We start from the raw sequence: 23,747 nt of genomic DNA on the forward strand, positions 1-23,747 counted from the left end.
CTGGTGCAGTATTTTGGAAAAGCCATCATTTTAAATGACAATTCAAACAAAAACCATAAAGATGTTAGAACTTGGATGGACAGAACACCAGCAGCTTTTTGCAAGCACCAGGCAGTGTGCCGGTGCCCACTTCAAGCTTGACACTCCAATTTAATTCTGACTTTTGCAAGGACGTTGAACAAGAGATTTTCTTTTCCTACCACTGAGAATTGGCTTCATTTCACAAAGCTACAGCAGTATTCTCATTGTCTTTATCTGATACAGGATTCCTCTAAACAAGCCAGTTCAACTCTCTGACCTGCTTTCCTCCCCCTCCTGCTCCATCAGACATTATAAAATTAATTTAAAAATATGATTCCTCTAGACTTGAGATAAGAGCTTATTAATACCTTAAGCTATGTCAGGAATAAAAAGGAAAAAGATAGATAAGCATTGATAAAATTGCTCTATTTCAATCAGGAAAAACATGGTTCAAGTAAGAAAATCTACTCATTAATTATCCAGGAGATGGTGGAGAAGGGAGGATACATCTGGAAAAAATTATTTGCATAGTTAAAAAAGAATACAAATATATAATGGACCAAATTTACTTTTACTGAAAAATGACAGTGCAAATTTTTTTTAAAAAAAGTCAAGTGTTTTAGGTATTAAAGTGAAAGGAAAAAAGAGACAACAACAAACCCCAAAACATTTGTTCTAATTACCTTATTTTAATTTAGTCAGCAAACAGCCTATTCCAGACTATCCTTACCTAAGTATTCAAGAGAAGGGACAGCACAATTTTCTTGCAATATGTGTGTAAAAAATACAGATTTTTTTTTCTTCAAAGAAGAAACCAAAGTCACAGCCAAAGTAAAAGAGTGATTTTCCATTCCAACCAATTTAAATTCCTTAACAAACACTTTAAATGCATTCGGTATTTTCTGAAAATTTACATCATGGAAGAGATAGGGAAAAGAAATCTGAAATACAAAATCATTCTAAATCCTGCTTCTCTTCTAACATTAAACATGATCTTTATTCAAAAAAATCCCTGTGATGGTGCAGTTAATATTCACATACACCTCCCATCATACTCAAACATTTTCATTTTGGGAAGCTCAGGGCACTGGTTTCACAAGGCCTTACTGGTATAGCCTATAGACAGCAATTCCCAGAGTATTGCAGAGGTGTTTTAGTGCTCTTGGCTGCTGCAGATGACACAGGGAGATACAGAAGATGAAGAACTACACAGAGATTCAGGGCTTGCCCCTCTGCTATACCTGTTTCAGGTGTGCATTTCTGTGCTAACAGGAACCACTGACTTCCCAAAGAGAGTGATCATGCCATCAAATTAAAAATTCAGGATATTTGGATGTTTTCTCCAGTAGAAACATTAAGGAAATCATTACTCAATTTCCTGAGATTAAATTCTCAACAGTAAAACTGCATTATAAGCTTATTTAAAGTGAACTACTGTTCCCTTTAGCTGTAATTGGCAGGGAGTATTGAGTTCCAGGCATCCTGGTTTTGTGGGGTTTGCTTGTTCTCTAAGAGCTTAGAAGATTTCAGCTCATGGGATGAATGTTTAGGGAAGTTATAAGTGTGATGGCAAACAGGGAGTTTTGACAAAAAACATTCATCACTTGTAACCATCACAGGAGGTAGTTGTATCTGCTGTAATAAATCCTTTACTGTACTGAGCAATAAGAATCTATTCAATAGTCTTTAAAGTATTAATTTTAGTGCCATGATCGTAAGATTGTTATTACCTTAATAAAATTCATTTGATTTACAAGTTAAAATATCTATGATTTGAATATTGGTATAATTCAATTTGATTTGGGTAACAATGTGAAAACTGCTTACATAACAATTGCGAACCATTTTCTAATGGCCTTAAAGTAGGTGTTTGTAAAGGACATTGACAGATAATGCATTTAATTTTCCTGGGAGCAAACAGGAGATACTTAAAGAAGAAATGTCTAAGCTAAAGCAGATTTAGATATTTCAATTTGTCTTTGAACTGTTGGTCCAAAACAAAGGCATTATCCAGTTCGCCTCTACTTTTGATGACACGGATGAAATAAGAACAAAGAATAAAGCCCAACTTTCTCTATCACCTTTGAAAATAAAGAACAGCAAACATGTCTTAGACAACAAGGATCATTAGGTTGTATTTAAGCATTTACACGTGGAAAGTGCTATCCAGGTAATTAAAGATAAGCAGCTGCATCCCACCCTATGTCTGGTTAGTTGGATAAGCCCCTTGTACAAAGGTTGAACAATTACAGATATTAACGAGCACACATTCATTAAGAAACATCTTTTCCATGATAGAAGAGACGGGGCCTGAGTGTCAGCAGAGGCAGCTCATATTATTCTGCACAAACTGCTCTCCAGGGCCAGGAAGACTCGACACTAAACTGTGGACAAAGCACTCTGCAGGATCAGAAGGAATATTACTTTCTGATCTTAGAGACCTTGTGCTTGGCTCAGTCTGTAGCAACACATGTTCTGAACATACTGAGCACACTGTCAACGCTTGGAAAATTAGTAATAATTGTGGAAATCTTTGCAGGACTTTTTTTCCGGTGCCACAGAAGCGAGTTTCTGCAATCTGCTCCTCCTAAATTCCTTAAAGAATAGTCCTTGTGCTTCTGGCAGGCGACCAGTTGGACCCTGATTTTGGCAAAGTGTTGGGTCTTGAGTGTTACACATACACACAGCTTGTGAGGATGCATTTCCTGATGAAGTTCCTCTTCTCTCAAATGTCTGAGGGCAGCAGCTAACCTTGGTTAAACACCACTGATTTCAAGGAAATTGAAGTGAAAGGATGAATTTGGAGCAGAGTCAGAGCTGAGTGCCATGGAAGCACCGGGCAATTTATAAGGAACGAGCTCTCCTCACATTCCTAGTGCCTTCCGCTGTGAGCAGAGGCCAAGTGCTGTGAATGTTTAGACTTATTAGTGGAATCAAGATGAACAGGAAATGAACTGAATTCAAATAATAATATTCAGATAAATAAAAAAGTTTACCTATCAGAAGCTTTAAACCTAATCATCTTCATTTTACACTCCAATAAAATAATCTATGGCTGGCTTTGTTTTCAAAAGTTTTTAAAACCCAGAGGTGAATTTGCAATAATCACAGAGGCAGGCCCTTACTTTAAAAGATGACACACCAATGCAAAGTAATAATGTAACACCCGATTCAATAATTGTCTGCATTTAGATAAAATATGTTTCTGTATTTCATCATTAGGTATTTCTGAGCCTAGTGACAAGAAAGAGATAAAGAGCCTCAAGACTCTCCACGACCATAACCAGAAATGAAACTCCCAGGAAAACAAATACAATAAGATGTTCAGTGAAATGAACATATAGACCTTTCAGAACAAGTATCTGTGTGTGGGTTTTAAAAATCAACATATATACAACTATGTGGGGTTTGTGCCTGTACACACATATAGATTGTCTACGCAAGTCTTTAACACATTTGCATGCCATGTGTATTTAATACACACATTTATGGATTTCTACACAGCTGTATGTATTTTTTTCCTGTTGTAAGTTAAGGGTTAATGATGTAGTTGCCTTGAAAAGAGTAAGTTTTTAATTGAACACCAAAGTTGGTGGCTACTCTTAGGCTTGGTTTGTTTTCATCTTCATTGCACAATGGTTTTGAGAAGCCAACAGAAGCTACTGTAATATTTTCTCTTGCAAAGTCTGTTTGCTAATCAGTAGTGGATCTAATCAAGGACCTAATAAGTGCATAATGGTACATTTGCTTCCCTGGAGAAACCATTGTTTCTCATCATACTAGAAAGTACCCCCTCTCAAGGTGCAACCAGGATCCGTGGACTCACTGCAACAGTCTAATAATTTAATTGCAAGCCCTTAGGCAGGGATAACTTAAATTACAATTAGGAGCTCTAGCACTGCTGCTAACACCTGTGTGATGAACACTGCACTGATTAAAGGCTTTTAAAAGAGAACTTAGCACTTCACACTCCAGAACAAGTCAGTGCAGTAACTTTGAAGTCCCCTATCAGACTATTTAATACTTGTGATGCACTCTGCCTAGTCCTTCCTGTGGGGATTCAAAGGCTCAAGGCTCAGTGTGATGTCTGCCCTTTGAAGGCCCACAGGGCTGGGCTCACATTAGAAACACCTTTTATGCAGGGGTAACACACACAACTCAAAGTTATTCCATGGCACTGGAAGAAATGCATTGGACACAAACACTGCCTTGCCACCACCTCTAAAAATGCAGGGAGCTTTGGGAGAACACAGAGCTCACAGAGCAGCAGGAATACAAGGCCTGTCCCCATCCTCTGCACTCAATCCCAATGGGATTCTTCAGTGTGCACCCCACGTACAGCAGTGAGGACAGAGAGGCACCTGCAGGAGCAGCCTGAGCTTTCCAGGGGAGCTCACTCCAGTTTTACACTCACACATCCATGCAATGGCTCCACATGAGACAGTTTTTGCACAACCCAGTGATTTTCCTGATGGCCTATAGGATTGCAGCGTGGAATGTTGTCAGTCACAGGAATAATGGCATAAAGGGAGCATGGGAGTATGCCCAGGCTGACCTACACAGGTCTTCAAAGCATCCATGAATGTTGTGACTGTGCAATCACCTCACCAGCACCACACCAGTGGCCACAGTGGTCAAAGTCTGTTATTTTAGAGCAAGAAGAGCCCAAAGACCCAATTTCCAGACTATTACACAGGTACAAAACTCCAAAAGCAATGGAGGTCCCAGCACCAAGAGGGCCATGAATTTATTCCAACCCTGCCCCCAAAGCCATGGTGTCCCAGCACAGTATCCCATCCCAAAAGCAATGACTCCTAATGGATGGCAGTATCACAAGCTACTCATTCTTCATGGCCTGTTTTTAGGAAGCCCAGCTTTCCTATTTGATTCCACCTTGGGAAGCCCTCTGCTGGAGAGGGCAGCAGCCCAGATATTGCACACATGAAGCAAAAGAGCTGCAATACAGAACTTTGATTTTGTGAAACATACTGCAGAACTCAGCAATGAATAAGGGTGACAGCTACACTGAGCCTGAAGTATGTGAATAAAACAGTTTCTCTTTTCTGACAGGAAATTCCACTGTTTGAGACAACAAAGCAGAAAGAGCAGCAGCCCTTAAGATACAGCCCTCACTAAATAAACTCTCTTTTTTTTTTTTTTTTTTTTTTAAGAAGAATCTTGGCATATGGTAACAAAAACTATATAATTCTCTTGATCTTTAATCTCTATGCCAATGTCTGTTTTACAGATTATGGCCTCAGTACTGACAAATCTGCTTAGTGAGTTTTTGGCTGACAAATCTGGCAACACAAATGCTGTCTGAAATACATTCAGAAGGCTAAACATTTTCATAATAGCTACTTTACACAGCTTAGTAGGTTTCCCTTTAGGACACCAATTTGATTTTTTTAAAGTGACAGTGTTAATTTTTATGATTACACACAGAACTGAGATTTTTATTTAATACAGTGGGTCTTCTAAAGCTTTTCAAGGGGATCAACCACTTTGCCAACAGACGGGTGTTACAGCAGGGGTGATTATAGTAATTTTTCATGTAATTGGGAGTCACCATTTGGTTGCTATCTTTCACATGCTTGTTGCCTCATCATATAATCCTTCATAATGGGGGTTTGTTATGCGTCACAAGAATGTGCCAAGCAACCAGGAAATAATAAACAGAGGAACCCCCTGGCTCATGGGTAGCACAAGCATTTTAACATCTGCCCAGCTTCTTTCAATTGCAATAAATTTCAGCTGATAACAGTGACCCAAAATAAAGGCATTTTGTTGTTGTTGTTTTTAGGACAAAATCTTGAACATCACACTTCATTATCTCAGCTACAGTGGCACAATCTGTGAGGACACAACTTGCTGACAAATGGCATTGCCTAATGTGAAAGATCGTCATTCATCAGGAATTAGGAGAGACATCAAGTTCTTGCCCCGAGACGTCTGGGCTCTCTGTGAACTGCCAGAGTTGTCCTATGTAATTATCAGTTGCAGTTGCTTGCATGAAATTACAAATCATTTCACTGGAAATTCTGAAGCCATGCCACCTCTGGTTGTGATTTCACCAGATCTCCTCCAGCAAAGAAAGAATAAAATCAGGGTCAGTTGACTGCAGTAGGGGCTCTCACCACACTCAGGCTGACACCACAAAACACAGAAGCACCTGCTTGACACCAAACCCAAGAAGTGCACCCTCAAAGTTACTGGATCAGTTACCAAGGTAATATCATATAATAATTCTGTAATAATAATTCTGTAAATTTTTGGCTTTTTTTGTAAAGAAACAAAGATCCATCTTTCAGTTTTCTTAAATAAACAACAAGAAGAAAAGCCACCAAAACCCACCCAATTTACCATTAAAATAAATCCCCCTTTAATATGTTACTACCCAAAAGAGCACCATTTACCACACTGAATTCTTCCTCTGACTTTCTGATTTATGCTTTTATATGGTTGCCTCTTCAGCTTCCATAGGCAAAGAGCTGGACAACACCCCGGCTGATAGATGGAAGCCCTTTGGAGCTCTCTGTCCTGAAGGCAGCAGAGCAGCCCATCACCCAGTGTACTTCCCTTCGCCTGGAGCCAGGAATTTCACTTCCTGCATCATTAGGATGAGAGGGTAATTTTAACAGCTATGCTTCAGTGAACTCTCCTCATATTCCATCTACCTCTCGTTGACTATGAAAATGCATACAAATTCCCATTCCAATTCTGCCAAAGCTCTCTGAAATGTGCCCAAGCAAACTGTACTTAAAGGTGTGGAATAAAGTTCCTGGCTAAAGAATAAACACCTCTGGTGAATGCCCTGCTGGCATTCCTGTCTTCCCCAACCAGCTGAAGAGCAGACAGCATGTTTAGGCAAGTCTAAGTAGCCTCTTTCTTCAGTACTTGTAAACTAATCCCATAACAAAATGCAGCCCATGGTTGGCCTCTTTCATCCTTCATAGAGATACATAATACAGCACCAATGTACGTATGGTTTTAATTACACCAAACAGAAAACTAAATAACAACCAAAAATACAAAAGGTGCATTTTACTCCAACAAATTGGCTACTGCTCAAACAGCAAAAGCGCTTTTATATTCATATAAAGCACATTCAATTCCAGAATGATCCCATAAAAATTAAGAAGTTTTAAGTTTTATTGAACTTGGTAAGTTCAAACATTAGCATCCTAAACTTGACAACATGTATCTGATTTTTATTTCCACTACTACAACAGTTTCAATATTCAGCATGCCAGAAAGTTCTTGTCCTGTAACAGAAATTGTAGATCCTGGCAGCAAAAAAAGCATTTGCACTTTCTTTACCAGAGCTTGGGAAGATAGTCTGGGCCAACAGGACAAACATATTATCTTGATGTTCCTGCTAGCTGATGGGTTGTTATTAACTGTTGAACTGCTTAATTAGGTCTTCTAGTTAACAGGCTGTTATGATTAGAGGGGACAATGCCTGTGCATGGTTCAGCTATTGTTTCAACCCATTTTCAAATTCAGAAGAAGCATCACTCAATTCACGCTCGGGAGGATCTCTCAGCAAGCTGAGAGCAGAGCTGCTTTCTCTTCTTCAGAACAAAACTCTCTCTTTAGGCAAGGAGTAGGCAAATTCTCCAAATCAAATATATCCCCCAAAGAGTAACAGATCACCCTGTTTGGCATCTGGGGCAGAGCAGAGATCACTGACCAGGGCCGACTGTACAGTTTCAGTAGTCATTTCACTGCTCTTGGGCTCCTCAGCTTAGTTTCCATTTTCTCTGAGTTAACACTTACTCGGTCCATCTGATTTTAAATTACATCTTCCCTTGGCATCTCAATGGCACGGCACAGTCTTCTTCCTGCTATTTTAGGCTCTTTCATACTCTTTTTAGAATTCCCCTATACAGAAGCTCCTTTCTACACTTTTTCTATTTACCTTTTCTAGTCACCAGCTGGTGGTTTCATCTCTTTCTAGAAACCACTCAGCCTCCCAATCTAGTCCCACATTCATTCCATTTCTCCTGGCCAGCTGCCACACCTTCCAGGCCCACTCTGTCATTCTCCTCTTAAAAGATATGAAACCTTGACACAATCCCTGCTCAACTGTTTAGCAAACCGACCCACTCCAGAAGGGCTGCAAATTGCCCAAAATTTCAGAAGGTATCAGCAATTGCTTATGGAACCAATCACTGCTCGTTGTCACCCTTTCTTCTTACTTCTTGTATTCACCATTTCTCCTTGGTTTTATCCAGCCCCACATGAGAGACCATAACTACACTCGATTTTATAATTAGACAAATAGTGCATAACTACACATTGGGAAAAACTCTCAAGGAATTCCTGCTAAGTGAAGATAACATCAGAGGCTGCTGGGGGTGAAGGGGAAAGCAGGTCGAGTTACATTCTGCATAACCTTCATAAACCTCTTTATTTTAACACAAAGATAACAGAATATTTCAAGGCATCTGATTCTTTCCATCCAACTATTCAGATACATTACACAAACTTTTGCCTCATTTTTATATAAGCACAGGTCAGGAGAATCATCATCTGTACTGCAGAGCTATTCCCTGGCCCTGGAATACCCCATTTTAAAACCCTCTGAGAGCATATCCTTTCCTTTGTGAGAAAATGGACTTTTATGTAAAATACATACTGCTAAGGAGCAAATATCTCTTATTCACAGACTAGCCAGTAAAAGAAGAGTTCAGTTCCTTTCTACACAGAGTCTTGACCTTTCTTCGGGTGGAAATTATGTGCAATATGAGGTAGATATACCTGCTGAAAGACAGAATGACTCTGGGAAATTATTTCAGAGAAAACAGGTGGTAACAATTTTCATCAACTCCAGCTCTTTGCCAGAGTTGATCCCACAACCCAGCAGTTTGAAGATCTCAATGCAAATTCTCAGCTGCTGCCATCATTCCACAGACTTCAGTATCAAATTATTTCAATCACCTTATCTCCAGGGATATTTGTCTCTGATTCCTGTTGTGTAAGGGACTGACTATTGAAAATGCTGAAATTAATCTAGCAGTAACAGATCCCACACTCCTCACTCCAGCCACCAAAATACCAAAACTACTTTAAATAGTACAGTCCTACAGTTACTTGATGACATAAATTCCTGGCTGCGTACAGAACAAAAACCCTGCATGTTTCAGCTCATGGGAATGGATTCCAGACAAATAAGGTTTGCCAGCTTGTTCAGGACACCAGGCTAGTTTCCCTTCCCATTTTACTTGTTGCTGTCAGTTGGCTGTCAGAGACACAGATTTTTCGATAAAAAATGAAAGACATTAAATCATTAAGAGGTTTCTTGGCACGTTCAAAGCCTCTTTTGGCAATCCAAAAAATGATACAAAGAACTCAGGATCCATTAGGGCCCTGGCCTGGGAAATGTTATTCAATACCAAGATGACACAAGTATTGTGCCTCACTTCTCTGGCCCTTATTTCTTTTACCTATCCCAGTCTTCCTTAATATTTTAAGCCTCACTTTCACACTGGTGATTTAAATAAGAGCAAAATCCAATACAGAAATCTAAAGAATAAATTTCATCAATTACAAGCACCCTGCTACAGGTTTGTCTGAAAGTTCTAGGAAAAAAATGTTGCTAATTGTAAATTATTTATGAAGACGGAAGAGCTGGAAAGTTTCAGTTGTCAACCAGTACATGCAATTTTGCCTCCAAACTGAGGCAGTTTTAAAGCCCTCCCTCTGAAGGCAGGAGTTCAGTTGAGTTGTCAGGCACCACCATTAGTGACCACACACAAATTGAAGCCTTTTTCCACATGTGCAGGCCAGACAATAATTTTTCTGTGCTGGAAATTAATGCTCTGGCTTCTTGACAGACAGGAATTTTTCTTTAAGGTGCCGGTTGTCTGGAGAAACATATTTTGCACTGTGCTTGGTTAAATGAAGACTTCAGAAAAGGTTCTAAGAGGGCCTCTGAAGTAATTGTTAAATACCACTATTTCTGCAATAAAATTTGCATAGTACTATGCAATAAAATTTGCATAGTAAGCAAATTTGATCTGCTTTAGCTAAAACACTGCCAAATTACGTTGACAAGGGGATCAAATGCACCCTCAGCAAGTTTGCAGACAATAAGCTGGGTGGAATGTTGATCTGCTAGAGAGTGGGAAGGCCCTGCAGAGAGATCTGGACAAGCTGGATTGATGGGCCAAGGACAATTGTATGTGTCCTTAGGGTCACGAGTTAGGCGTGGCCCTGGCAGTGCTGGGTTAACAGTTAGACTCAGTCTTAAAGGGTCTTTTCCAAGCTAAATGACTGTATGAATGTTCAAAGAAAGTAGTGCTGCTTTCTTGCTTCCTGGGAATCTGAAATAAAATCTTTCATAAATACACAGGAGAAAATAATAAAATTACAGCCAACTGCTATATCCTAAGGAACACTTAATTCTGACTCTGAAGCCATTGGTGCTACCTCCTGCAACATCTGTCTGGTTTCCTCCACTACCCTCCAGTTTATTTCTAAGAATACAAACGTTGTCCCTGTCTGCTCAGGCTCCATTGCTTCTACTTCCTTCAGAGCAGGCTTAGTAAGAATCATCCTTCTGCTGCTGCTAAAAAGGCTGCATCTGTCAGACAACAGACAGCACTGACAGCTACACACAGGTCAAGAGTGTGATTCAGTTCCTATACAGCAAAGAAGAGTCTTGATGTTGATGTTAACAGGGACTGGATCCAGATCCAGAAGTTCTAATTTTTCCTGCTGGAAGCCTTCCAAAACCTCCCAAATGTCTGAGCTCAGGCTAGAAGAATAAGATAGTCTCAATAACCAATAAAGATACAAGTACACACAAAAATGGCTATGGAAGGGGAAGGAAAATGGGGAGAAAACAGGAAAAACAGAAAGCCTTTTTCCCTGTGTATCCTCAATCAGTGTTTCTCCTGCTCTTACCTGGCTGTCGGGCCATGGCATAGCACTGTGCACAGAAATACGTGATCAGTGAGGTAAAGCACCTGTTCTATTTCAGTACTGCCCCTGCTGTGTTCTTATTTGCACATGTGTGAATGAGGATCCAAGGAGAAAGGCACTGGTGACTGGGAGCACCATTCAGCACTCCCTGCTCCAGGAACTGTCACCAGCTCTACCCTGGCTACACATTGTGCAGACACTGAAGAGCAGCTGCCAAAGCCACAGCAATTTCTTCCCACCCTCTTGCCAAGTGCACCTGCTGCCCAGAGCCCTCACTCTGCTCCCATCAGAGCTTCTTGTTGCTTTTATTCTCACTTCCTCTTGTGCCTGAAGTGTGTGATGCATTCCTGCCACAGCATCAGAAGAAATAGTTAAACCTTTTAATTAGTGGAGGATGGACATTGCCGGTCAGTGACTGACAAGGCTCGGGCTACATTCTGGTTTTCTGCCTGGCTCCAGATTCTGGTGCTGCAGACACCTGAGGCAGATGGAAGGATGGAAGGGTCCACCTGGACATTGCTGCAGCACTGCAACCTCATCTGTGATGGGTGTCTCCCAATTGCTGCTACTTTACATCCTTGCTGCTGCTACCTTTATAGATCTGCTGATCATTGCTCACAAAGCAAGCTTCCATCATGAGCATCCCAAATCTGGATTTTCTCACAAAAGCAAACATTTGAAAATACAATCCCTCCAGCCATCTCTAATTGCTGCAAAGTTCAAACTCATCCATCCTCATCATGTAACAAAGGAAAATGACACAAAAAAGTTAAAAATCACACTTAAGCAATGCTGATGGGCAGCAGCACAAAACCAAGGTGAACTTGTGAACCACAGGCCTCATTTGTCCTTTCTTGCAGTGATCTTGTCTGTGCTGCCAGCGATCTGTCATGTTCCCAGCACCACTTGAACTCAGGGGTGTCTGTCTGCGAGTGCATAATACAAAGCCCAGCAAAGCGCCTTGAAGGTACAAGTAGTGGCACTCAGAGATCCAGAAAGCCTGCAGGGAGCATGCTGCTCACTCTGAGGAGAACAAGACTTTCATGACAGCCACTGGTTTTTCTTTTCTTAAAGTAAAAATTATAAAATAAAATAAAAAAAAAAAAAAAATCAATGGCACAACTGCACCATCGCTGGTGCTAAAAGGATCAGGCCCCTCTGGTGATTTCAGATGTTGCTCATTTACTCAGAAATTAATCCTCCCTCCCCTCATATTCAGAGCCACTTAACGCCAACCAACAATTATGCCATCTGATCACTAAAAATAAAATAACTTTTCTTCTTTGTCTCCGAATGTATTCCTTCAGGACCCATTTTTTTTCTGCTGCTCAGTGAGCCAGAGAGATGGATATTATGAGTCCTGGCTGTTTAACAAACAACATGACGTGCCACACTCTTGAAGAATACAAGTGCAGGTCTTCAGCTTTCACAACAATGGATCTCATTTTGGGAGGAAAAATAAAAGGCACGATTTTAATTTGTTTAATCTTTTGCCTAAGTAAGAAATGTGGTCATAGTCACCATAACAGCACTGAAATACAAGCCCTGCTCTGTCCAGAGAATGAATACTGTTATGGTTTATGAGCAGCATTGAAAAGATACACAGCATAAAAAATAAAACACTCATGAAAGATCAGAATAAACCTTGTGTTACTCTTGGTATATATGTAACAATTAGGAGCTAGATCTTGCAACCTTTATTCCCAACAATATCAATAGGATTACTGAGTAATCCTCAGAGGGTTTCAGGACCAGACAATAGTGTTCTGCTGTGTTTTCATATAACAACATATCTCAACACATCTTTCAACATCTTTAGCCAGAAAGTAAATTGGTTGTGTAGTGATTCTGCACGAAGGTAAAACAGAAAAGGCTCTCGTCCCTCTCTGCACAGAAAGGCACCTTAATACTTAATGTGATTAATTGAGGGGAGATTAATGACTGAGTCAACAATCATTCCCATCCGGAGTGTTTGCATAGGAGTGTGTGGGTATGCTTGCAGGAGTACACTTGTGTGCAAAAATCAAACACAAAACCTGATCACATGTTCACAGCTGGAAACTGTGTTCGCCTTTATTCAGTAAGGTATAAGGCACTATCATTTGGCTCTCCCACAGCAGGAGGAAAAATGGTGCCACAGAAGAGAACTATCACATCAGACACACTCCAGGGGTCTCTTTTACCTACATTGTTCCTCTCCCAAATGTAGCTCTTTAAATTTTAAATAGAAAAAGACGACACAGAAACATTGTGAGGCACAAAAATGTCACGGGGAAAAAAACGTGGAAAACATTCCTCATTAAGCAAGGTAAATACCCTAAAGTTCAGGTGTAGCTTTGATGGTGCACTATGTGCCTTTAAGACTTAAAGAAACACCCACATCAAAGTGTTGTCTTAAGATGGTGGGGCTTTAGTTCAAACATAGCCAAGTTGTACAATAGCTGATGTGGTGAATGTCTACACTATTTTTATAGTGAATAAAACATGGCAAAAACACAGGCTGGACAGCACATTTTCCATTTGTTTCTTTTTCTTTTTTTTTTTTTTAATTCAGAGAGGATAATGTGTATGTTCATATATTTACAGCAAGCTACAACTGAAACATCAGCTCAACATTACACATCTTTCTTGTGTTTTAATTATTGCCCTAAATGTTCAGAGGAATGTTCAGAGAAACTCAGCAGAAACACTGCTAAAGCACACAAACATCACACGTTTAAAAAAAAACCCAGGATATATTTTTTTATTCTCAATATATTTTTCAAGGTAGAAAACACATTCTGAGAATTCAGATCGATATCACTAAGGAAGAGTTTTCCTCTAGAAGATTCCCAGTGTATTTCTCTCTCATCTTGTTGATTTGCATTTCCTCATTTTCTCAATACAGCTTTCACTGTGCTTATTTTAATTCCAGTGTGCACAGACCACAAGCATTCCTGCCTTCCTGCCCCACCTGAGCCTGTGTTCAACTTGTGAGGAATGGGGCTTCCCACTGCATCCCACTGGGATCCCACAGTTCCCCCAACCCCTACCCTATTCTGCACCAGCCGTGGGAAAAAGCTACACAGAGCCAAGGAAGGTGCTTTGGAAAGCAAGTGGGACCTCATCCAGTGGGAGAAGAAATAGCTATTTCCAAATATGATCCAGGCAAAGTTGGTAGCACCCAAAAAAACCTTGGAATATATTTTAATCTACATATTTCAAGTATTAACCCAATTCAGTAAGGACTGGCTTTCAAAAAAAGGGCTGCCTGTGGAAATCCCATCTATGCAATACTTCAGTATTAGCATTAATACCTTCTCTAGGAGGTGTCTTGGATCTTAATTATGATGCCCTCAGCAATGATAATTTATTTTTATATTGATTATTTTTAGTGGAATTTGAAAAGAGCTGAAGCAAAACAAACTGTTGTTCACATTGGCTAATACATTTATTAAATATCCATACAAGCTACTTAAAATGATCAACTGGGTAATTAAAAATAGAGATGAAAAAATGTAAAATCACTATCTAGCTAAGAGAGCTAAAAAAAGTTCACAAGAGAAATATTGTCAGAGTGCAAACATGAACTGTCAGACCTACCTTCTCTGGTATCAAATTCTGAATAAAAATACATCCATTAAACAAAGGTTTAAAGATAAATTATTTAAAAATACATCAATAAAACATTAAGCAACACTGCTTGCTAAAGAAATACAAGGCCAAGCAATCATACCTTCCTTAGCCATGATGAAATCATAGAAGGGAAAAAAATACATAAACTACTTCATGTAGCTCAGTGATGTATTATTTGATAGGAAACACTTCCCTGCGAGTGTCCATTAACTGATGCTTACGCTGTAACTCACAGTCTATGACATCCATATGAATCTCAAATGAATTCACTCCTATCACTGCTGGTTAAATGAATACTGTGTGGATTGGGGCTCTTTTTTGAGCAGATGCAATCTGTTTATGTGTGATGAGCTCTATCTGAATTGAAGGGGTTGCAGTGAGCTGGGTACAAGGAAGATGCACAAACAAGTGCGAGAGGTTTAATCCAGCAGCACACAGAGATCAGGAAGCTGCTGCATGTTCTGAGGAATGGGAGGGGAAAAGCAACTGCACAACATGGTAAAAATCAGATCCTAGCCATAATATTAAAGAGTAACAGGAATGCACACAGAAAGGGTAAGAACTGCTATTGTGTATTGACAGAAGAGAAACAATGCACCAGAGCGTGAGAGAAAGATGCTGTTGGGAAAAAAAAAATTGGAACAGGAGGGAAGTGAAGAGCCTTATGGTATGTGAAGATTAGGTAGTGACTGAGGACATGTTAGAAAAACAACCTGTGAGGGAGACTAATTGTGACCAAAGAGAAAATAACAAAACACCTGAAAAAAAAAATTGGGCAGAAACAGATATAACCTCCCATTTCAGAAAGAACAGCACAGGGCCAGTCTAGCATCCCAGGACAAGGATTTCTTGGAGAATGGCTGACACAAAGACAACGGGAACAGAAATCAAACAGGTCTGCCACAGTAGAAGAACCAACTGTGTTTTTTCATAAATAGCCAAACAGCAGTGAGGGCTTAGTCCCACAGAAAACCCCTACTTTAGACTCAGAGAGCCTGCCAATGGAGCTAATCCTGTAACCAGTCATGATCCAACTCTATAAAGCATTCTCAGAACTGCTGCTGCCACCACTTGTAGCTCCCGCTGCTCGTTCTTCACTTCACAGCATTTCTAAGACAGATGGGCTTGGGCTTTGAAGAGTTTACTCAACAGGGAGATGAGCAAAGAAGAAGGAAAAGATGTTAAAAGTTCCACTACTGCTGTGGCTCAGAAGTAGGACTGGTTTACTTAAGCTGCCTGCCAGAACCAGTACTGCACTTTTTAATGAACATATCATTTATTCCCCATGAATGCTGGCTGACATGGAAATGGAGGAGGGAGCCCAAACAAGCCGAACCAACTCCTTCCCCATCAACACAAACACACAAAAGACTGAGCTACAAAACACGAGAATGCAGCTGTCCAGCAGAGAAGGCTTTGTACTGTTGTGTCCTGTCTGGGCCACGAGTGATTCCAGTTCTACACCAATCTGCAATGATCAGAATGAAAATATTTACAGCAAAGGGCAAAAGAAACACAATATACATACAAGAGTGGTATTCCCTCTTTCCATATTTGCAGGGGAAAAAAAAAGGGACACATATATAGTATCTTTCCCACATGCCTCCATAAAACCACATTTTATGCCAACATTTTTAACAATTGCTTTCTGCCTTTCTTTTTTGATGTTTTCCAAGCTTTCTGTTAAGATAGCCTCTTTCTCACAGAACCACATGCCAGTCCTCCCCGAAGACAAATTTCCTTGCCAGAACAATAGGTAGATGTTCTGAAATTGCCATAAAATGAAGCCTATTCTTAAACAAACACTGTTTAATACAGAGTCCAGCAACTGAAGACCTGGAGCAGTTTGCCTGGACATCACTGGCTCCCAGGTGGAACACAGCTCCAACAAGCTTTGTGTCCCTGGGTTTGAGTATGGCAGTACTGGATCATTCTCGTATTCTGAGATAAAATGCCCATGGAGTTAGGGGAAGAGTTTTACATAAGGCTGTGACACTGCAGCTACATGTGCACTATCAGGCGTCACAGCCCTCCCCAGCTCCCTGGTGTGCAACAGCCCACCAGCCTGGGACCCCCAAACACATTTTGGGGCACTTATGTGATCCCTGTCTGGTCTCAAGACCCAACACCTGTGAATGGCACACACACACAGAGTTGTACCTCTGTGCTCCGTTCCATGTGCTTTGTAGCCAGTTCCAACTGCCTTGCACTGAGAGCCAAAGCCTGGGTTGTGGGGCCAACAGGATGCGGCCAAAGCACAGGATGTAGGGCCAATGTTCAAAAGCCTGCTCCTGAATCCCACCAAAACCCTGCAGTGGAGACACCCAGCTTGGGCTGCCAGCCTTTTTGTACAATTTATTTAAAACTGTCTCACACCATATTTTAAAAATACACAAAATCATTGAAAAACTGAAATCTAGCAGGGGGAGGGAAAAAAAAAAAGATCGTAAGTGTTCAATAGTTAATGTTACATTCAGCAGTAATTACTTAACACATACAAAGCTCAATTGCATAACCTACAATTCTCCCACTTTGTGTAGGCTCCTTTGCTCCTACTTTAAATAAAAGAAATTCTTTTCATTTTGTCAAGAAAACTTTTCTCTACCTCACTACTGCATGACAAGGGAACAGATGGCAATTTAAGGGGAGAATTTATGAGAGCCACAATCTTAATGTTGCATAAAGAAAAGAAAAAGACTCGCATCAAAACCACTGACAAATGTACTTGCTAATATTAATGCACTCCCCATTCATCCAATATGCTTCCTAATTGCTTTTCTGTACATAATAATGTGGCACCTGCTGCTCAACATTGCAAGCGCATCAGGATTTCTCCAAAGTCAAACAGCTCTGCAACTGGCCCTCTCCCAGTGATAAATGTAGAGCACTGTATCACGCACAGTTCCTGTCAGTGGCATAATTAAAATTTTATACTTACAGAAAAAGATAGTAAACAATCAGTCCTTAAATGGATTCACAAGAGGAACTCTTGTTACAGCCAACTTTATAATTAGTATGCATCATGTAATGCTAATATATCCATGACAAGAAAATAGGAAAAATGTAGGAACTCAGTTGTTCTCTTTAATGCAATGTTAAACTACACACCAAAAAATGAAAGCAATCAGCCTATTGTTATTTCAGTCTTCTATTTCTGCTCTTCATTTTCCATTGAAAATAGCTCCGCACATTTTGCACTGGAATCATGGTCGCTCCCTAGTGCCACATCTCTGGAATTTTCAAACAGCCACTAGGATAGGTTTCAGCTTTATGATGTTTATTCATTTTAATTTTACATTAGACAAAAAATATAATTTATTTTGAACAGAGCTTGGGCCAAAACACACCATCTTTATTAGTTGACAAAACTCCCACTGACAAAGACATCCCAAACATTTCAATATATTTTTCTGCCAAGGTGGTTGTGCATCATCTGAAATGTGACAGGCTATAGGCAAAAAAAAAAAAAAAGCCTTCCCATCAAATGTCCTAAATTAACTCCCGAGCCTGACAATATTAAGCACAGAGATGCCATATGCTTTCTGTTTCTTAGTGAAACTATTCTATATCTATCTGCTACAGAATACACACATGGATTTGCATAATGCATGGCTACTCTGTACATTGCAGATTATAATCTGAATATTTATGATAACATTTCAGCCTGCAGATATATGCACCTTACAGATATTTTTGCTTACAAATGTGCTGTTTACACTCATGCCTGCTCATTCAAACATACGGACACACTTCTGATTCGTTTTCTAATTGTTTTTAAATTATTTGAGAGAATAATTTTAGAAATATAGCTATGCAATAATCTGCTGTATCCCAAAAATCCATACACTCTATGTGTGCAAGTCTACAGTAATTTAGTGCTCCAAAGTTGAAAGTAATGTGCAATATCATGCATGTATTTTTAACTAAATCAGTGGGTTTTGTTTTTAAATGCAAGCTATGTATTACATTCAAGAAAATTTTTATTCAGGGCTTCTGTTAGTTTGATTTGTAGTATTTTAATTATCTTCTTAAGAACTGGGTGGAAAAAATATTTTTATAGCCTATTCAAAGAAACATTTTCAAATACTATTATTTATGATATTACTAGCCAAATCAGAAGCATGGCTTTGAAAAAAAAAAAAAAAAAACCCAAAAAAAACTAAAAAAAAAACCCAAAAAAACACTTTCATCCTTTTTTAATACAAATAATATGCAAAATTAATTTTGAGGTGAAATATTTTCTGGATTAGAATATAAATGTTTCCTTTATACCAATCTCAGTGAAGTGTAATGCATGCTTGGAGTATGTCTTGGCAGGGAGACAATTCCAAATGCCCCTGATTCACAAAGACATCCTGGTAGCCTGCTTAGAATATTATAGTTCAGATCTAAATCTTCTTTATCTTCACTGGGTGTGATTATGTGCCTGCCAAAAATTAAAATACCCTTCCAAATCAGTGCTGCTGTGTTCCAGAGGGGTGAAGGTTCCTGAGCTGGGAGGCAGTGCAGAGGTCTGAGGCACACTTGCATTTACACAGTGCTCTTTTCTGTGGGCTTTTCAAACAAGAATGGTGCAAGATTATCTCCATTTATAGCTTCAACATTTTTATCGAGAGTGCGATTTCTTCAAAGGAATATTGCAGAACATCTTTTTAAAATGTTCAAGAATCTGAAAACATGAATAGCAATGAATCCATTTCTATATAAACATCCTCAGTGTCCGCCTAACTGGAGCTATCAAAAGCTTTATTCTTACAAGCAAGTGAAAAATTCTCAAGGCAGGCTCATCACTCAGTTACAGAAATGGCCCCATTTCAAGGGTCAGAATTTCAGTGTCAAAACAAGAAAAAGCAAATATTTATTTTTATTCTTTTTTATGTAAATTCCCATGAACAAGATGGTCACAGAGTATAAAGAAAATCTGGTGGTGACCTCCAGGATTTTTTCTGAAGACAAAGAGAACAACTGCTGGATTACAAATGTTTGGAAAAATTTAGCCCTTCAGGTTTAGTAATGAGAAGGAAAAAAAAAATAACAACCACAAAAAAACCCAGCAAATCACAAGTCTGAGACCTCAAAGCCACAAGGTAACTTGTGATTTGGAATATATTGCTAAATTATTAATTGGTTCCCAGCACCCATCAATGCCAACTCCTTCACATCCCTAAAGTTTTCTCTATGGATTATGACAAGAGATGGTGTTATTTCAGGATGGAGTGGGGAATTTAAAATCTCTGTTTCACCAGTTTGTCTGGGATGGAAGAGCTACTCCTGAAACTGCCATTCCTAAAACAATGCCAGGAACAGTAACAAACAGGTTGAATGAGATCACTTTTGCACAACTGGTTGGAATGGGGTAAAGTCATTCCTGGTGTAACTTCATAGGCACCAAGTGAACTCCATTCAGAGTAATTTGGATCAGTAAATATAAGGAGATGATCCCTTGTCACTGTCCCACTAATCCTGCTCCCACTGCTGCTAAAACTCAAACTCCAACTGTTTTCAGTGATGCAGAATTTGGACTTCTCAAAAATCTCTTAAAATCTCTGCAATATTCTCAGCAATATGGACAGAAGAAAAAAAAAAAAATGCCTGTTTACTCTCCTCTACTGACAAAAGGTTTTCCAGGTGAACTGGACCAGACAGGGAATGGCATTCCTGTGAAACAGGGAGTGACACTGAAGTATTGGTTATTCCCCCTGCTTCACTAGATCCCTCTCAACAGGAAACATTACACTTTAATGCAGATTTCCAGAATTTCCCTTGTCAGCTCCCCATACAGCACATGCAGGAGTCAGACAGCTCTTGCAATTCTGTTAAGAACCACTTTACATTAACCCAACTTCCATAACCTACCTAATATAACACAAATATTAATACATTATAGTTATTTCATCTAATTAGCTTTTCATTGTTTTAACCCAAGTGCAATCTCACATCATGTTCTGTAGTTCTCTAATACTGGATGTATTCAGCACAATATGATCAATGAAAACATGTACCAAGCTCATTAAAACATAGTTAAAAATCTGTCTTAGCAGAAGCCAAACTGAACCCCTCCATCTCTGGCAAAGACCAGTTTTTAATTCTGCTATGACTTCATGTCACTGCAAACTTCTTCATATGGAAAAAGCTCCAGCTTGTACCAACTGTGGCAGCCTGCCTGCTCAGGGGGACAAGCTGGTGGCAGTGCAGCATCCCAGATCTCTTCTAAAGAAAATTCCAATTCTATGTCTTAGCCTTAATTTTTAAAATCTACCAGGATGGGCCAGGCTCAGACTGCAGCAAATAATATTTGTCCTTTCCCAAAAGGACCTCTCCTAACAAACACATTGGTGGCAACTCCTGGGAATCAGCTGTGTGCATCCCAAAATTTGCAGTTTTCCCTGGGATGTGGCTGCTGGGGCTCAGTTCTTCACCCAGCACAGATTTACAGACACAGCTTCACATGGGTAGCACCCAGCTGCTGTCCCTCTGCAAACTATCACATGGAGCTAGATTTTCCTGTTGGAATCTGTTTATTATCAATAAATTATATTTTTCCTTTAAAAACTAAATTTAAAAAAGAAAATTTTTAGCCATCCTAGTTACACAGAGAAACTGAAAGTATATCTTAAGTATATATTTCAGAAGGTTGAAATAAAAAAGGCAAAGAGCCCCAAACCACCAAATGTATTCATTAAAAAATATAAAATAAAAATCAGGTGATTTGCAGCCCTACCTCATGATTTTTTAATGCTTGGGTTTCCAACAATGCAAATGCTACCATGAATAATAAAATATTAAAGCAACAACAGTGATGCCTGTGAAGAATAGGAAACCCAGATTTTTTGGTAGAAAGGCAGAGGTGTGGTACGTATTGTCACAACTTATTAGAAAAGTCACAAATCTTCACAAATATTTCAGGGCAATATAAGACAGTTCACAGTAGGTTCAAATACCTTCAGAATATGATAACAACAGAGAAGAAATTTTTAAAAAATTAAATAAATAAAGGTGGGGGGGAAGAAACAAAATAAAATAGCTCAACTGTGTGACTATGTAATCATTCTAGAAAAATATAAATAAACTATTGCAACTTCTCTCACTGAGAGGAGGTATCATAAAAACATGAAACATTTGTTCTCTGTTTTTTAAAATTATGTTTCCTCACAAATATCTTCCCACCTCTGAGAGCATTTCAAGCATCTCCATTTCCTTTCTGCATATACAGACACTGAAGCTACAATGTAAATGTTGAGCATTTACCTTAAGCATTGCTAAAAATAATTATTCCTCCCAAATAACTCACTCCTATTGGGTATTTACTTCCAGTAGCTTTCACAAGACTTTTCTGTGAATCTTCTTCTCAGACCTATCTTATTATTCCAACACCGAGTAAATGAAGGTAGGAATATACTTCCCAGGTCCGTTAAAATTATGGCATTAACCAATCATATTTTATCATGCCAAGAGGAAATAGAGGCAAGCAAAACCCCAACTTGGAAAGATTTTTTTCCCCCAAAATTGTTACAAAGCCTTAACAATTTTTAGAACTGCATCTTTCAAACTGGTTCAAAATGTGCTATAAAATTCTTGTAAGAAAAGCAGTTATTTAAGGCAGAGCCTTTCATGTCAAACAGTGTTCCTTATCAAAACAAGATCCTCCTTTAGATATCATGGTGATAAAATAACTATATGATATTTCTCAATTTAATATGGACAAGAATTCAGGAAACATGGTTTTTGTGTTCTTGTTATTAAATCCATGTTAAATGTATTATGTGCTATATGTCATTTCCCACCAGCTCTGCCATTAACTCCATACCAGCTGGTGCTCACTGCACTAAACTCTAATATAATGATATTGCTCACAACTCCAGAGTTAAGCCGAAAACATCCTCCAAGTATAAAAGTAAGTCTGATTTTTCACCTAGCAAGAAGATAAAAGTTGCCTCCTGTCTCAATTTGAAATTGTCAGGTGTTTGAAATATATATAAACATATACATCTACAAAAGCAAAAAAGAAAAATCACAGTTGAAACAACTCCAAATTTCATGTTTGTCACATGCACCACCACAAGAAATTATTTTAATGTGGTTGTGCCTTTCTGACTTGTGTCAGATAGTCCCTGTAGTGTTAAAAGTTCAAAACCACAAAGTAAAGGCTGTGCATGGTTATTGGCTTTCTATACAGTTTCTGTATCTTGTGATTTTAACATCATTTTAGGACGTGATGCTATTACTGGATGCAACACAGGAAAGTCTTTAATGTTAATTAATCTTCCTCACACTTGGCTCTCTCAGTTGCTTCTCCAAAGGAGACAAATGCCACAAATAGAGTGCCTGCAACACAGCCAGGGCAGGAAATCTGGAGTGTTCCTGGACACCACAGCCCCAACCCAGGAAACAGGTTAGAGACAGAAGGAGGTACCCAGCAATCCAGGGAGCTCCCATCAATCCTGCCTGCAAACCTGGGGGTACAGGCCCGGGAACAGCAGCCCCCACACCCAGAGCTACTGGTGGCAGCCCTGGCACAGTGACACCTGTGAATGGCACAGCATGTATTTGTCCTAAAAGACAATTCCTAATGTCCTAAGAGACAGCATTCAGCATTCATCACCCTCTGATACCATTGTCCCTCTCAATCTTCCAGTCCTCTTCTTGGGATTCATAATCACCAAGAGGGACCATACACAAATGAGCATTACCCAGTACGGGACACTCCTTGAGGCCCTGACAGAGCAATGGGTTTACACATGAAATATTCTGATTGCAGACACAGCTTCTTATTTCAAGTTTTCTTCACCTTGGGACAATAATTTCAAAACAGACTACATGTGAGTCTATGTGTCTTGCCAAGATCCAGCCCCACAAGGCCCCATGGATTTTGGGAAACTACTGCTGTTAGAGAGAGCATGACTGCTGGTGGGCAGCAGCATTTGTTCCCGAGAGAAGAGTTTATAGGAGTAGGAAAAGTTATAGTGCATTTAGGGTGGGAAATAAATTTTTGATGACTCTAAAATGATACATCTGTGCATAAGTATAGACACATGCATACACTGAAGTGTGAGCCTGTAAAATAAACAGCAGCATTTCCCTCTGGATGGAAACCCAAATTTCCATCGTCCTCAGTCTTAGTACATTAAGTATTTGGTTAAACATTTTTAAAGCAGCTACTGATTTTGCATCCCTCAAACTTT

This window comes from Vidua chalybeata, chromosome 3 (assembly GCF_026979565.1).
Source record: "Vidua chalybeata isolate OUT-0048 chromosome 3, bVidCha1 merged haplotype, whole genome shotgun sequence".
Taxonomy (NCBI): Eukaryota; Metazoa; Chordata; class Aves; order Passeriformes; family Viduidae; genus Vidua; species Vidua chalybeata.